This window comes from Bombina bombina, chromosome 6 (genome assembly GCF_027579735.1).
Source record: "Bombina bombina isolate aBomBom1 chromosome 6, aBomBom1.pri, whole genome shotgun sequence".
NCBI classification, from domain to species: domain Eukaryota; kingdom Metazoa; phylum Chordata; class Amphibia; order Anura; family Bombinatoridae; genus Bombina; species Bombina bombina.
The window spans coordinates 760520715-760536306 of record NC_069504.1 but is presented as its reverse complement, the minus strand read 5'-3'; the positions used below and the strand labels follow the sequence as shown (position 1 = coordinate 760536306).

Genomic DNA, 15592 nt, shown 5'->3' with positions numbered 1-15592 from the left:
AGAAATTTCAGTACATTTGGTACACATTCTAAGAGGGGGTTCCACAATGGCTTCTAAACATATTGAACAAGGAGTTTCCTCTATGTCAGACATGTTTAACAGACTAGTAATGAGACCAGCAAGCTTGGAAAATACTTTAATAAATGTGAAACCGTAATTAAACAAAAACGGTACTGTGCCTTTAAGAGAAAAAACTATCACATAAACTGCAAAACAGTGTAAAAAGTAGTAAACTCTTCGAAATGTTTACAGTGTGTATAAGGGACTAAAGCAACATTGCACCCACTTGCAAATGGATGATTAACCCTTTAGGCCCCAAACTGGATTTGAAAAACGTTAAAAAACAGTTAAACACCTTGCCACAGCTCTGCTGTGGCTCCTACCTGCCCTCAAATACGATTTAGGGAAGAAATAAGCCCTCTATAGTGGTCCTCAGATGCCAGAGGACTCCTTTAGGGAAGCTGGATGTCTCAGTCTGAATATGAACTGCGCATCTAGAGCACGAAAATAGGCCCCTCCCACCATGCACTCGATGTCAGAGGGCCTTAAGAAAATACGCCTAGGGGTATCTGACTAGCCATGTGGAAACTAGGCCCCAAAAAATGATTTATCACCCTCAGAGAAAAAATGTTCTTTCTATATAACATGTAAACGTTTTGTCACTAAGAAATATGAGTATCAACATGAATATTACCCTTTTTTGTAAGCATGATCCCACTCGTTGTTAAATCACTGCATCAGGCTTACCTCAATTATACAAGGCTCTGTCAGCATTTTCTAGATCTTATCTCTCTAGAAATAAATATACTAAACATACTTCAAAGCAGGTAATCTGCAGACCGTTCCCCCAACTGAAGTCTTTCCCATACTCTTCAGTTATGCGTGAGAACAGCAATGGACCTTAGTTACAAACCGCTAAGATCATCAACCTCCGGGCAGATTCTTCTTCTAATTTCTGCCTGGGAGTAAAACAGTACGACGCCGGTACAGTTTAAAAATAACAAACTCTTGATTGAAGGTAAAAACTACACTAAGTCACCACATATCTCTTGTACTTCCTATCTTGTCGAGAGTTGCAAGAGAATGACTGGGGGTGGCAGTTAGGGGAGGAGCTATATAGACAGCTCTGCTGTGGGTGTCCTCTTGCAACTTCCTGTTGGGAAGGAGAATATCCCACAAGTAATGGATGAGCCCGTGGACTGGATACACCTTACAAGAGAAATATACATAAACCTGACTCATGGCAAATATAAGTACAATACATATATTTAGAACTTTATATTAATGCATAAAGTGCCAAACCATAGCTGAGAGTGTTTTAAGTAATAAAAAACATACTTACTGAAAGACACCCATCCACATATATCAGATAGCCAAACCAGTACTGAAACGGTTATCAATAGAGGTAATGGAATATGAGAGTATATCGTTGATCTGAAAAGGGAAGTAGGAGATGAATCTCTACAACCGATAACAGAGAACCTATGAAATAGATCCCCCATGAGGAAAAACATTGCATTCAATAGGTGATACTCCCTTTACATCTCTCTGACATCCACTGTACTCTGAGAGGAACCGGGCTTCAAAATGCTGAGAAGCGCATATCAACGTAGAAATCTTAGCAAAAACTTACTTCACCACCTTAATTGGAGGCAAAGTTTGTAAAACTGAATTGTGGGTGTGGTGAGGGGTGTATTTATAGACATTTTGAGGTTTGGGAAACTTTGCCCCTCCTGGTAGGATTGTATATCCCATACGTCACTAGCTCATGGACTCTTGCCAATTACATGAAAGAAATAACTTTTCCTTAACAAAGAGTGTTCAAATGAGAAATAAGGAGAAATTTTAACAAAACTGTCTCTGATATAGAATCCTTTGAACCAAAGAAAACCTTCATCAGTACAATAAACTGAAGTGTGCTGTCGGTCAGAGCAAAATTAATAAAATCCTAACAATTTTGAGAAGACCTTGTAAGTTTATTTAAAGGCATATTAGCAGTCATAACCTTTTATAATAAAAGCAACAACATATGATGTTTGCAGATGAAATCAAGTACATGAACTGGGAAAGTAAAAACAGTAAATGTCATTGTACATGTAGAAACATTAGCATAAAAACTAAATTTATGCTTGCCTGATAAATTACTTTCTTTTACGATATGACGAGTCCACGGATTTCATCCTTACTTGTGGGATATTAACCTCCTGCTAACAGGAAGTGGCAAAGAGCACCACAGCAGAGCTGTATATATATAGCCCCTCCCTTCCATTCCAGTCATTCGGCCCAAGGTTATAGGAAGAGAAAAGGAAAGGCTAAAAAGGTGCAGAGGTGACTAAAGTTTCAAAAAAATAAAATAAATCTGTCTTAAAATAACAGGGTGGGCCGTGGACTCGTCATATTGTAAAAGAAAGTAATTTATCAGGTAAGCATAAATTTAGTTTTCTTTTACAAAGATATGACGAGTCCACGGATTTCATCCTTACTTGTTGGAAACCAATACCAAAGCAAAAGGACACGGATGAAAGGGAGGGACAAGACAGGAACCTAAACGGAAGGCACCACTGCTTGAAGAACCTTTCTCCCAAAGAAAGCCTCAGAAGAAGCAAAAGTATCAAATTTGTAAAATTTGGAAAAAGTGTGAAGGGACGACCAAGTCGCAGCCTTAAAAATCTGTTCAACAGATGCATCGTTTTTAAAAGCCCATGTGGAAGCCACAGCCCTAGTAGAATGAGCCGTAATTCTTTCAGGAGGCTGCTGTCCAGCAGTCTCATATGCCAGGTGGATGATACTTCTCAGCCAAAAAGAAAGAGGTAGCCATAGCTTTCTGACCCCTACGCTTTCCAGAATAAACAATAAATAATGAAGAAGATTGACGCAAATCCTTAGTTGCCTGTAAGTAAAACTTTAAGGCACGGACCACGTCCAAGTTATGTAACATACGCTCCTTCTTAGAAGAAAGATTAGGACACAAGGAAGGAACAACAATTTCCTGATTAATATATTTATTTATTTTTTTTTTCAATGTATTTTATTGAGGTTATAAACATATGTAATTATGGACATAAGCATATGTCTATCCATGTATCAGACTGCCAACAGAGTCCATAAGATATACAGAAATATTAACATGTAGAACAGTAGTTTCAAGTTTAACATAGAAATGGTGAAAAATGCTGACCTTACACCTTCAGTACCATATGGTATAAAGATGAGCATAGTATCAATAGGTATAAGTGTAACTAGTTTAGAAACATTAACCTATATGAACAATGACCAATCTCTTTTATATTTATGATGGACTATTTCCCAATGTACTAGTTGGTCACTCTTGGACCAAAAAGAATACAATAGCTTGGGAATAGTATTACCAGGATCACTGGATTAGGGTATATATGATAAACATTAATTTATGTCATATTGTCAACAGGAATTAGTAAATGTTGCAATAACATTGGATAATGAAACCGAAGAACATATGTAATACCAGAGTGAGTTTCCATAGGATATATTTTCTTCTGCTTACAGAGTAAGCGCAAAGGTGTATAGAAATAGGTTAAGGATATAACTATATGCCTTGAAAATTGGGATTTCTGAGAAGCAGCGATATGTGAAAACATAGGGGAGGGGAGGGGTGTTCAGTAAAAATGTTGATGATGCCAGGGGAGGGGGAGAATGGAGATGGGGAGTGGAGGGATAGGGGGCGAAGCCGAGAGACAATTTTTAGAGTGGGATTGGCATAAAAATATAGCATTGGACTAAGAATTATGTATGACGTTATAACCACATACAATAAATTCCTATATCCACTAGGTAAATCTATGGGAGGATCAATTTAGGGTTAAACGCCTGGTAAACCAGGGGTACAGGAGGTAACAAACTATAAAGCTTATAGCCACATATAGTTAAATAAAGTCTGCAGCAGAAGTCCAACCATAACTGAACCTGTACACCCCTCTAGTGGTGAAAATGGAAAGCTACACCAGATATATTACACAACTGTTGGGGGAAATTCTCAATGCTGATTATTCAGCATAGGGTATAATATGCAATCTCTACCTCACCTTTCACATTGATATACTAATAAAAACAGAATTTATGCTTACCTGATAAATTACTTTCTCTACTTTCTCTTGTGGTGTATCCAGTCCACGGATTCATCCTTTACTTGTGGGATATTCTCCTTCCCAACAGGAAGTGTCCATATAGCTCCCCCTCTAGCTCCACCCCCCAGTCATTCGACCGAAGGTTAGGAAGAAAAAGGAGAAACCATAGGGTGCATTGGTGACTGTAGTTTAAAAATAAAAAACCACCTGTCTTAAAATGACAGGGCGGGCCGTGGACTGGATACACCACAAGAGAAAGTAATTTATCAGGTAAGAATAAATTCTGTTTTCTCTTGTAAGGTGTATCCAGTCCACGGATTCATCCTTTACTTGTGGGATACCAATACCAAAGCTTTAGGACACGGATGAAGGGAGGGAACAAGACAGGTACCTTAAACGGAAGGCACCACTGCTTGTAAAACCTTTCTCCCAAAAATAGCCTCCGAAGAAGCAAAAGTATCGAATTTGTAAAATTTGGAAAAAGTATGCAGCGAAGACCAAGTCGCTGCCTTACAAATCTGTTCAACAGAAGCCTCATTTTTAAAAGCCCATGTGGAAGCCACTGCTCTGGTAGAATGAGCAGTAATTGTTTCAGGAGGCTGCTGGCCAGCAGTCTCATAGGCCAAACGGATGATGCTTTTCAGCCAAAAGGAAAGAGAGGTAGCGGTCGCCTTCTGATCTCTCCTATTACCAGAATAGATAAAAAAACATAATTTATGTAAGAACTTATCTGATAAATTCATTTCTTTCATATTAGCAAGAGTCCATGAGCTAGTGACGTATGGGATATACATTCCTACCAGGAGGGGCAAAGTTTCCCAAACCTTAAAATGCCTATAAATACACCCCTCACCACACCCACAATTCAGTTTAACGAATAGCCAAGAAGTGGGGTGATAAGAAAAAAGTGCGAAAGCATATAAAATAAGGAATTGGAATAATTGTGCTTTATACAAAAAAATCATAACCACCACAAAAAAGGGCGGGCCTCATGGACTCTTGCTAATATGAAAGAAATGAATTTATCAGGTAAGTTCTTACATAAATTATGTTTTCTTTCATGTAATTAGCAAGAGTCCATGAGCTAGTGACGTATGGGATAATGACTACCCAAGATGTGGATCTTTCCACGCAAGAGTCACTAGAGAGGGAGGGATAAAATAAAGACAGCCAATTCCTGCTGAAAATAATCCACACCCAAAATAAAGTTTAATGAAAAATATAAACAGAAGATTCAAACTGAAACCGCTGCCTGAAGTACTTTTCTACCAAAAACTGCTTCAGAAGAAGAAAATACATCAAAATGGTAGAATTTAGTAAAAGTATGCAAAGAGGACCAAGTTGCTGCTTTGCAAATCTGATCAACCGAAGCTTCATTCCTAAACGCCCAGGAAGTAGAAACTGACCTAGTAGAATGAGCTGTAATCCTTTGAGGCGGAGTTTTACCCGACTCGACATAGGCATGATGAATTAAAGATTTCAACCAAGATGCCAAAGAAATGGCAGAAGCTTTCTGGCCTTTTCTAGAACCGGAAAAGATAACAAATAAACTAGAAGTCTTTCGGAAAGACTTAGTAGCTTCAACATAATATTTCAAAGCTCTAACAACATCCAAAGAATGCAACGATTTCTCCTTAGAATTCTTAGGATTAGGACATAATGAAGGAACCACAATTTCTCTACTAATGTTGTTGGAATTCACAACTTTAGGTAAAAATTCAAAAGAAGTTCGCAACACCGCCTTATCCTGATGAAAAATCAGAAAAGGAGACTCACAAGAAAGAGCAGATAATTCAGAGACTCTTCTGGCAGAATAGATCGCCAAAAGGAACAAAACTTTCCAAGAAAGTAATTTAATGTCCAATGAATGCATACGTTCAAACGGAGGAGCTTGAAGAGCCCCCAGAACCAAATTCAAACTCCAAGGAGGAGAAATTGACTTAATGACAGGTTTTATACTTATACGAACCAAAGCTTGTACAAAACAATGAATATCAGGAAGATTAGCAATCTTTCTGTGAAAAAGAACAGAAAGAGCAGAGATTTGTCCTTTCAAAGAACTTGCGGATAAACCTTTATCTAAACCATCCTGAAGAAACTGTAAAATTCTCGGAATTCTAAAAGAATGCCAAGAAAAATGATGAGAAAGACACCAAGAAATATAAGTCTTCCAGACTCTATAATATATCTCTCTGGATACAGATTTACGAGCCTTTAACATAGTATTAATCACAGAGTCAGAGAAACCTCTTTGACCAAGAATCAAGCGTTCAATCTCCATACCTTTAAATTTAAGGATTTGAGATCCTGATGGAAAAAAGGACCTTGCGACAGAAGGTCTGGTCTTAGCGGAAGAGTCCACGGATGGCAAGAGGCCATCCGGACAAGATCCGCATACCAAAACCTGTGAGGCCATGCCGGAGCTATCAGCAGAACAAACGAGCATTCCTTCAGAATCTTGGAGATTACTCTTGGAAGAAGAACTAGAGGCGGAAAGATATAGGCAGGATGATACTTCCAAGGAAGTGATAATGCATCCACTGCTTCCGCCTGAGGATCCCGGGATCTGGACAGATACCTGGGAAGTTTCTTGTTTAGATGAGACGCCATCAGATCTATTTCTGGAAGCTCCCACATTTGAACAATCTGAAGAAATACCTCTGGGTGAAGAGACCATTCGCCCGGATGCAACGTTTGGCGACTGAGATAATCCGCTTCCCAATTGTCTATACCTGGGATATGAACCGCAGAGATTAGACAGGAGCTGGATTCCGCCCAAACCAGAATTCGAGATACTTCTTTCATAGCCAGAGGACTGTGAGTCCCTCCTTGATGATTGATGTATGCCACAGTTGTGACATTGTCTGTCTGAAAACAAATGAACGATTCTCTCTTCAGAAGAGGCCAAGACTGAAGAGCTCTGAAAATTGCATGGAGTTCCAAAATATTGATCGGCAATCTCACCTCCTGAGATTCCCAAACTCCTTGTGCCGTCAGAGATCCCCACACAGCTCCCCAACCTGTGAGACTTGCATCTGTTGAAATTACAGTCCAGGTCGGAAGCACAAAAGAAGCCCCCTGAATTAAACGATGGTGATCTGTCCACCACGTTAGAGAGTGTTGTACAATCGGTTTTAAAGATATTAATTGAGATATCTTTGTGTAATCCCTGCACCATTGATTCAGCATACAGAGCTGAAGAGGTCGCATGTGAAAACGAGCAAAGGGGATCGCGTCCGATGCAGCAGTCATAAGACCTAGAATTTCCATGCATAAGGCTACCGAAGGGAATGATTGTGACTGAAGGTTTCGACAAGCTGAAATCAATTTTAGACGTCTCTTGTCTGTCAAAGACAGAGTCATGGACACTGAATCTATCTGGAAACCCAGAAAGGTTACCCTTGTTTGAGGAATCAATGAACTTTTTAGTGAATTGATCCTCCAACCATGATCTTGAAGAAACAACACAAGTCGATTCGTATGAGATTCTGCTAAATGTAAAGACTGAGCAAGTACCAAGATATCGTCCAAATAAGGAAATACCACAATACCCTGTTCTCTGATTACAGACAGAAGGGCACCGAGAACCTTTGTAAAAATTCTTGGAGCTGTAGCTAGGCCAAACGGTAGAGCCACAAACTAGTAATGCTTGTCCAGAAAAGAGAATCTCAGGAACTGATAATGATCTGGATGAATCGGAATATGCAGATATGCATCCTGTAAATCTATTGTGGACACATAATGCCCTTGCTGAACAAAAGGCAAGATAGTCCTTACAGTTACCATTTTGAACGTTGGTATCCTTACATAACGATTCAATATTTTTAGATCCAGAACTGGTCTGAAGGAATTCTCCTTCTTTGGTACAATGAAGAGATTTGAATAAAACCCCATCCCCTGTTCCAGAACTGGAACTGGCATAATTACTCCAGCCAACTCTAGATCTGAAACACAATTCAGAAATGCTTGAGCTTTCACTGGGACACGGGAAAGAAAAAATCTCTTTGCAGGAGGTCTCATCTTGAAACCAATTCTGTACCCTTCTGAAACAATGTTCTGAATCCAAAGATTGTGAACAGAATTGATCCAAATTTCTTTGAAAAAACGTAACCTGCCCCCTACCAGCTGAGCTGGAATGAGGGCCGCACCTTCATGTGGACTTAGAAGCTGGCTTTGCTTTTCTAGAAGGCTTGGATTTATTCCAGACTGGAGATGGTTTCCAAACTGAAACTGCTCCTGAGGATGAAGGATCAGGCTTTTGTTCTTTGTTGAAACGAAAGGAACGAAAACGATTATTAGCCCTGTTTTTACCCTTAGATTTTTTATCCTGTGGTAAAAAAGTTCCTTTCCCACCAGTAACAGTTGAGATAATAGAATCCAACTGAGAACCAAATAATTTGTTACCCTGGAAAGAAATGGAAAGTAGAGTTGATTTAGAAGCCATATCAGCATTCCAAGTTTTAAGCCATAAAGCTCTTCTAGCTAAAATAGCTAGAGACATAAACCTGACATCAACTCTGATAATATCAAAAATGGCATCACAGATAAAATTATTAGCATGTTGAAGAAGAATAATAATATTATGAGAATCATGATCTGATACTTGTTGCGCTAAAGTCTCCAACCAAAAAGTTGAAGCTGCAGCAACATCAGCCAAAGATATAGCAGGTCTAAGAAGATTACCTGAACACAGATAAGCTTTTCTTAGAAAGGATTCAATTTTCCTATCTAAAGGATCCTTAAACGAAGTACCATCTGACGTAGGAATAGTAGTACGTTTAGCAAGGGTAGAAATAGCCCCATCAACTCTAGGGATTTTGTCCCAAAATTCTAATCTGTCAGACGGCACAGGATATAATTGCTTAAAACGTTTAGAAGGAGTAAATGAATTACCCAATTTATCCCATTCTCTGGAAATTACTTCAGAAATAGCACTAGGAACAGGAAAAACTTCTGGAATAACCACAGGAGATTTAAAGACCTTATCTAAACGTTTAGAATTAGTATCAAGAGGACCAGAATCCTCAATTTCTAAAGCAATTAGTACTTCTTTAAGTAAAGAACGAATAAATTCCATTTTAAATAAATATGAAGATTTATCAGCATCAATCTCTGAGACAGAATCCTCTGAACCAGAATCAGAATGATGAGAATCCTCTGAACCAGAATCAGAATGATGATGTTCATTTAAAAATTCATCTGTATAAAGAGAAGTTTTAAAAGATTTTTTATGTTTACTAGAAGGAGGAATAACAGATATAGCCTTCTTGATGGATTCAGAAACAAAATCTCTTATGTTATCAGGAACATTCTGAACATTAGATGTTGATGGAACTGCAACAGGTAATGGTACATTACTAAAGGAAATATTATCTGCATTAACAAGTTTGTCATGACAATTAATACAAACAACAGCTGGAGGAATAGCTACCAAAAGTTTACAGCAGATACACTTAGCTTTGGTAGATCCAGCACCAGACAGCGATTTTCCTGAAGTATCTTCTGACTCAGATGCAACGTGAGACATCTTGCAATATGTAAGAGAAAAAACAACATATAAAGCAAAATTGATCAAATTCCTTAAATGACAGTTTCAGGAATGGGAAAAAATGCCAATGAACAAGTTTCTAGCAACCAGAAGGAAAGAACAAATGAGACTTAAATAATGTGGAGACAAAAGCGACGCCCATATTTTTTAGCGCCAAATAAGACGCCCACATTATTTGGCGTCTAAATGCTTTTTGGCGCCAAAAATGACGCCACATCCGGCACGTATGACGCCGGAAACGGAAAATATTTTTTGCGCAAAAAAAGTCAGCGCCAAGAATGACGCAATAAAATGAAGCATTTTCAGCCCCCGCAAGCCTAACAGCCCACAGGGAAAAAAAGTCAAATTTTTAAGGTAAGAAAAATAATTGATTCAAGTGCATTATCCCAAATATGAAACTGACTGTCTGAAAATAAGGAATGTTGAACATCCTGAGTCAAGGCAAATAAATGTTTGAATACATATATTTAGAACTTTATAAACAAAGTGCCCAACCATAGCTTAGAGTGTCACAGAAAATAAGACTTACTTACCCCAGGACACTCATCTACATGTTTGTAGAAAGCCAAACCAGTACTGAAATGAAAATCAGCAGAGGTAATGGTATATAAATAAGAGTATATTGTCGATCTGAAAAGGGAGGTAAGAGATGAATCTCTACGACCGATAACAGAGAACCTATGAAATAGACCCCGTAGAAGGAGATCACTGCATTCAAAATAGGCAATACTCTCCTTACATCCCTCTGACATTCACTGCACGCTGAGAGGAAAACCGGGCTCCAACCTGCTGCGGAGCGCATATCAACGTAGAATCTAGCACAAACTTACTTCACCACCTCCATAGGAGGCAAAGTTTGTAAAACTGAATTGTGGGTGTGGTGAGGGGGTGTATTTATAGGCATTTTAAGGTTTGGGAAACTTTGCCCATCCTGGTAGGAATGTATATCCCATACGTCACTAGCTCATGGACTCTTGCTAATTACATGAAAGAAACAAAGAAGTTGTTTGTCTGAATTCCTTAGTTGCTTGTAAATAGAACTTTAAACAAGCAAAAACACACTTTGAAAAAAACGGTACTCTCCCTTTAAGAAATAAAAAAGGCACACAATCTTGCAAAAACAGTGAAAAAACGCCCTTAGGACCAGATTTGTGGGGGGAAAAGCTTCTTATAGGCCCTCAAACTGCAGCAGGACCCTCCATGTCAAACAGCCTGAACTTCTAGTCAAATTAACTGCGCATCTGAGGCGCGGAATTAGGCCCCTCCCACCTCACTCCGGTGCTTGTGAGGCCTAAAGAAACACTCCCAAGTGTTTTAGTAATAGCCATGTGGGTAATAACCCCTGAAAGAAACCCAAAGGAGCCTTCAAAGTGTCTCAAAAAACGAAATTTTTCAATAAATACCGTTTGCCATTAAATAGTGTCAACCAGCATAAACTAGCCCTGTTATGTAAGCTTGCAATTCCATACTTAGTCTCTGAATACAGCTTACCCTTCCCTCATGGGGATATTATCAGTCTCTTCTAGCATTATCACAGTCTTGTCTAGAAATAAATGACTGAACATACCTTATTGCAGCCTAACCTGCAAACCGTTCCCCCCAACTGAAGATTTCTTGCACTCCTCAGTCCTATGTGGGAACAGCAGTGGATTTTAGTTACAACATGCTAAAATCATCTTCCTCCCTGCAGAACTCTTCATTCCTTTCTGCTAGAGAGTAAATAGTACACACCGGTACCATTTAAAATAACAAACTTTTGCTTGTAGAAAATAAAAACTAAATTTCTAACACCACATTCACTTTACCCTTCCGATTGCTTAGAGCCGGCAAAGAGAATGACTGGGGGGTGGAGCTAGAGGGGGAGCTATATGGACAGCTCTGCTGTGTGCTCTCTTTGCCACTTCCTGTTGGGAAGGAGAATATCCCACAAGTAAAGGATGAATCCGTGGACTGGATACACCTTACAAGAGAAATATAGCTTACCGATATTTTGTCATTAAACAGCTCTAATATATCGTGTTACAGATATAGGAGGTATGGTTGAATGCTGTCACTTTGAATTATTGTAAACCAGCTAGTTCAGCAACACCCAAGCAACTTGTTGTTTATATTATATAGAAAGCGATGAACAGGAAACTTCCAATGTACTATTTATGGCTCAAGTAATGTAACCTATGGCTGGGTTCTTGATCACGCATAGTTTACCCCAACAGACCAGTAAAAGAGAGTAACTAAAATGGAGTAGCTTCAATATTAACATGTAGGGCTGATTATGTAACCTTTTCATCTAGACGCTAGGTAACTAAGTGATTATACATTCCTAAAAAGAGTTAGGACGTCCCTCTCTTAGCAGAGCATACTATGAGTTCATACGGCACTGTCATTGTGTTTCGCTAGCCACGCTATCGTGTTTAGTGGTTGAGTTACACTGAAAGCTACCACTTAAAATGTTACATAAATAATCAACCTGCTATAATATAAAATATAAAACAAACAATAAAACCTTCTGTTGGATCCAATACACAAATATATATATGATAAACTGTGTTAATGTAGTTTGTGTCAGAGAGGATATGTATACCATGTGAGAGGTTATTATATGAGCAGGGCACAGTAACATATGCAACAGTATTGAAAACACCTTATTAGGCAACCTATGAGCCAAATTATCAGATAACACTTCATAGTAAAAGATTAACTAGCTTTCCACAACCGTATTAATATATATAGACATGTCTATGATGGGATAGCAGAGCATCAATAAGTTTTAAAGACTAGCTATAAGAGCAGATATAGTACCACTCATGTTACTAACTTATAATATACATAATAACTAGCTGAAAAAAAAACAAAGAAAAATATAGCTGCAAGCAGCAATAGAGGTGGCCAAGCGCATCACCTTTACAATGGCATACAAGCTGCTAAGTCACAATATATTGCTATAAAGCAAATTACACAGTTTTAACATAAGCGGTTGCAAAGAACAAACATTTTCGAAATTTTTGCGTAATTCAATATGGCTGCCATAGCTTGTGACCAATTCCTTCAACATGAACAACTGTGACTCGAGGTCAAAATATAAGGTTACACAGCAAATTTCACAGTTCTAACATAAGCATTTGCAGAGAAAATAGACTTTTAATATTTTCACGTAAACCAAGATGGCTGCCCGATCGTAAGATATACAGCCTCCATATTACGCACAATAGTGCTCACTATAGATGTCAATAAACATGGCAAAAATAAAGCATTTTTGTAAAACGGTTTTTGTTTTATTATTAGTATAAAAATATCGTTAAGCAATTTTGAACAATTCAAAATGGCTGCCAAACCACATGACGTATCAACTTCTCTTGAACAAATCTGAATGTTAGTCATAAGATAACTCTATAAACAAAATTTCAAGTCTGTCCCATAAGCGGTTTCGGAGAAGAAGATTTTTATAGTTTGTAAAAATGGCGCAAACGAAACAAGATGGCCGCCAAGCTATGCAATGTATGGCTTTCAAATTGCACATACTAATGCTCACTATAGACCTCTACAATTTGCAGAAGTTTCATGAAAATTTGCAAATGTTTTATTTCACGAAGGCGATTGCGCAATGCGAATTTTAACTGCAATATTGTCTTTAAGGGTTATGACTATGTGTAATCATGTGTCTATTACACTGTAATATTGTTAAACATTGTAAAACTAATGTATAAAGTGCAAAATTACGCAATTAAATGGCGATAAAAAGGTTAATGTCTCACAGCAGCCATGTTGATTATGGAAAAATCGCAATTTTAACAAACTTGGTAGAGGACCTTGCAAGGAGCATATGTGCAAAATTGCGCTTTATTGCACTAAGCGGTTTACGAGAAGAAGATGTTTAAAGATTTTCGCAAAATGCAAGATGGCTGCTACATCATGTGACCAAGGCACTTCTGTTGAGCAATGGCAAATCTAGTTCATAGCAGCACTGAGCACAGCAAGTTTCAAAGTTGTAACATTAGCAGTTCCAGAGATAAAGATTATTAAGCGTTTATCGAAATTTGTCGCAAAAAGCATTATGGCTGCGTAACCTTATGACCTATGAGTTCAATATTGCATGAGATGTAGCAGAGCAATAGGCTGTACTAGCATACCTGATTTCAAGAGCTTTGCTTTAGCAGTTCAAAAGTTATGGGCAATAGAAAAAGTGGCAGAATAATAATAATAATTAAAAAATAATAATAATAATAATAATAATAATCCTGACAATAACAATAGGTTGTCCTGCAACTTCGTTGCATGGCCACCTAACTATTAGTGTTGCATAAGATCAGAAGGACCTTATTAATATACACGCTCACAATCAAGCCCACACTTATGGAAAACATTTAACTAGGTAAATATATAACTGGAATAGTGAAAATAACACAACTATGCTAAAATTGCCTGCCTCTCAGGATAAAAACAAAGACAAAAACTAGGTATGATACATACAATATATACCAGATGCTGGTTCCAGATGCCTGAAAAATGATTTCTGAAGTTCCCAGTGATGACCTGAATCTATGCTCATGAGATGTGTTTATGGGTGACAAATCTTGATTTCCAGGGCAGGGAGTTCAGAGGGAGATAGATAAACGATCTAGACTGCAAAATCACATAAGTCTACCGTGTAGACCCAGCTGAAACGAAGCTATGACTCCCCTCTAGTGGTGGTGGTAAATATTAATTACACCTTCAATCGGGAAATTTTAGTGATAGACCAGTTAAACAGTGTAGTTTTCATTGGTAGCGTGTATAACCTAAGGAATTTAGCTATATCTAGGATTGAATATGCAAACCAACTATATACTATCTAATAAACAATAGGGTACTGTTCGTTTTAGTCCAATTATCAAAATGAGTAACATAAGAGCATCAAACTGTTAAAATTTACTGATGAGCGCTAATAAGACAAGCTGGTAAGAGTCCTGTGTAGCTGCACAGCGTGGCTTGGTAAGTTTCCCGTAGCTACAAATCTTGAGTTCCTCCCACCCCAGATGGCCAGGGTAAATGACAGAAAGGACCACTCTATCCTATACAAAGTCTCTGTATCTGGAGTCCTGTCACGTTCTTGTGGACAGAGAGGATCCTACATGTGAATCCATCTTGAAGAACTGAGCAGAGGGGTTCCGATAGCCAGAAGCAAGCTACACTGTCCAGCTTTAGTGTGATGGCGTTTGTAGCTAGTTAAGCTGAATTAGCACTGAACTTTGATGTAGGACTTAGGTTGTTAGTGCGGTCGGTCTCCAGTAGGACTGGCGATGACTGTGGATCTTTAGGTATGCTCCTTGTCAAATAGCCAGTGGAGTGAGGGGGATCAAGGGGTCTCTGCGTTGAAGTGAGATCAGTACTTCCTTGTGCCTCGATCGCTGCCTCTATGTCACAGCTTTGCGTAGGGGTCTGAATGCTCATCCTCTCTGCTATAGACGGGCTCTCCTGAGCTTTCAGTATAACCATAGAGAGACATTGTCTGAACTCTGAAAAATGGCGATTGAGTAGTTGGAGCGTGGCCTCCTCCCATCTCTCTACTAAATCCATAACTCTGCCTTATCAGAGAAAGCAGCTTACATGATCAGGGATCCCCAGGGGAGTATAGAATGCACACTAGTTCCGTAGCTTCTGCGGGTCAGATAATGGAAGATCTCCAAAGAGTGAGATGCAGGGCTTACCACATGGCACTGTATATGTTGTTATCTTGTCTTCTAGCCAGGCGACCCGTCTACTCAAAAAGATGTAAAGACTGCTAACATTCATGGTCTTTTAATCAAATTTTAAGTATGTGTTTGTCAGATAATCCCCTATAATTAGATCACAAAGCCAGGAGCTATATAGAGACACGTCCGGCCATTTTGGTGATTGGCTCTGCCCCCTGATTAATATTTTTATTCGAAACAACCTTAGGAAGAAAACCAGGTTTGGTACGTAA

General features: G+C 38.6%; 1 protein-coding gene across 4 annotated transcripts in view; it reads right to left on the bottom strand.

Moving 5' to 3' along the window:
• Nucleotides 1–15592, bottom strand: part of NSD3 (nuclear receptor binding SET domain protein 3) — a 1671583-nt gene that overhangs the window by 766184 nt on the left and 889807 nt on the right. The gene's annotated exons all lie outside the window — the stretch shown is intronic.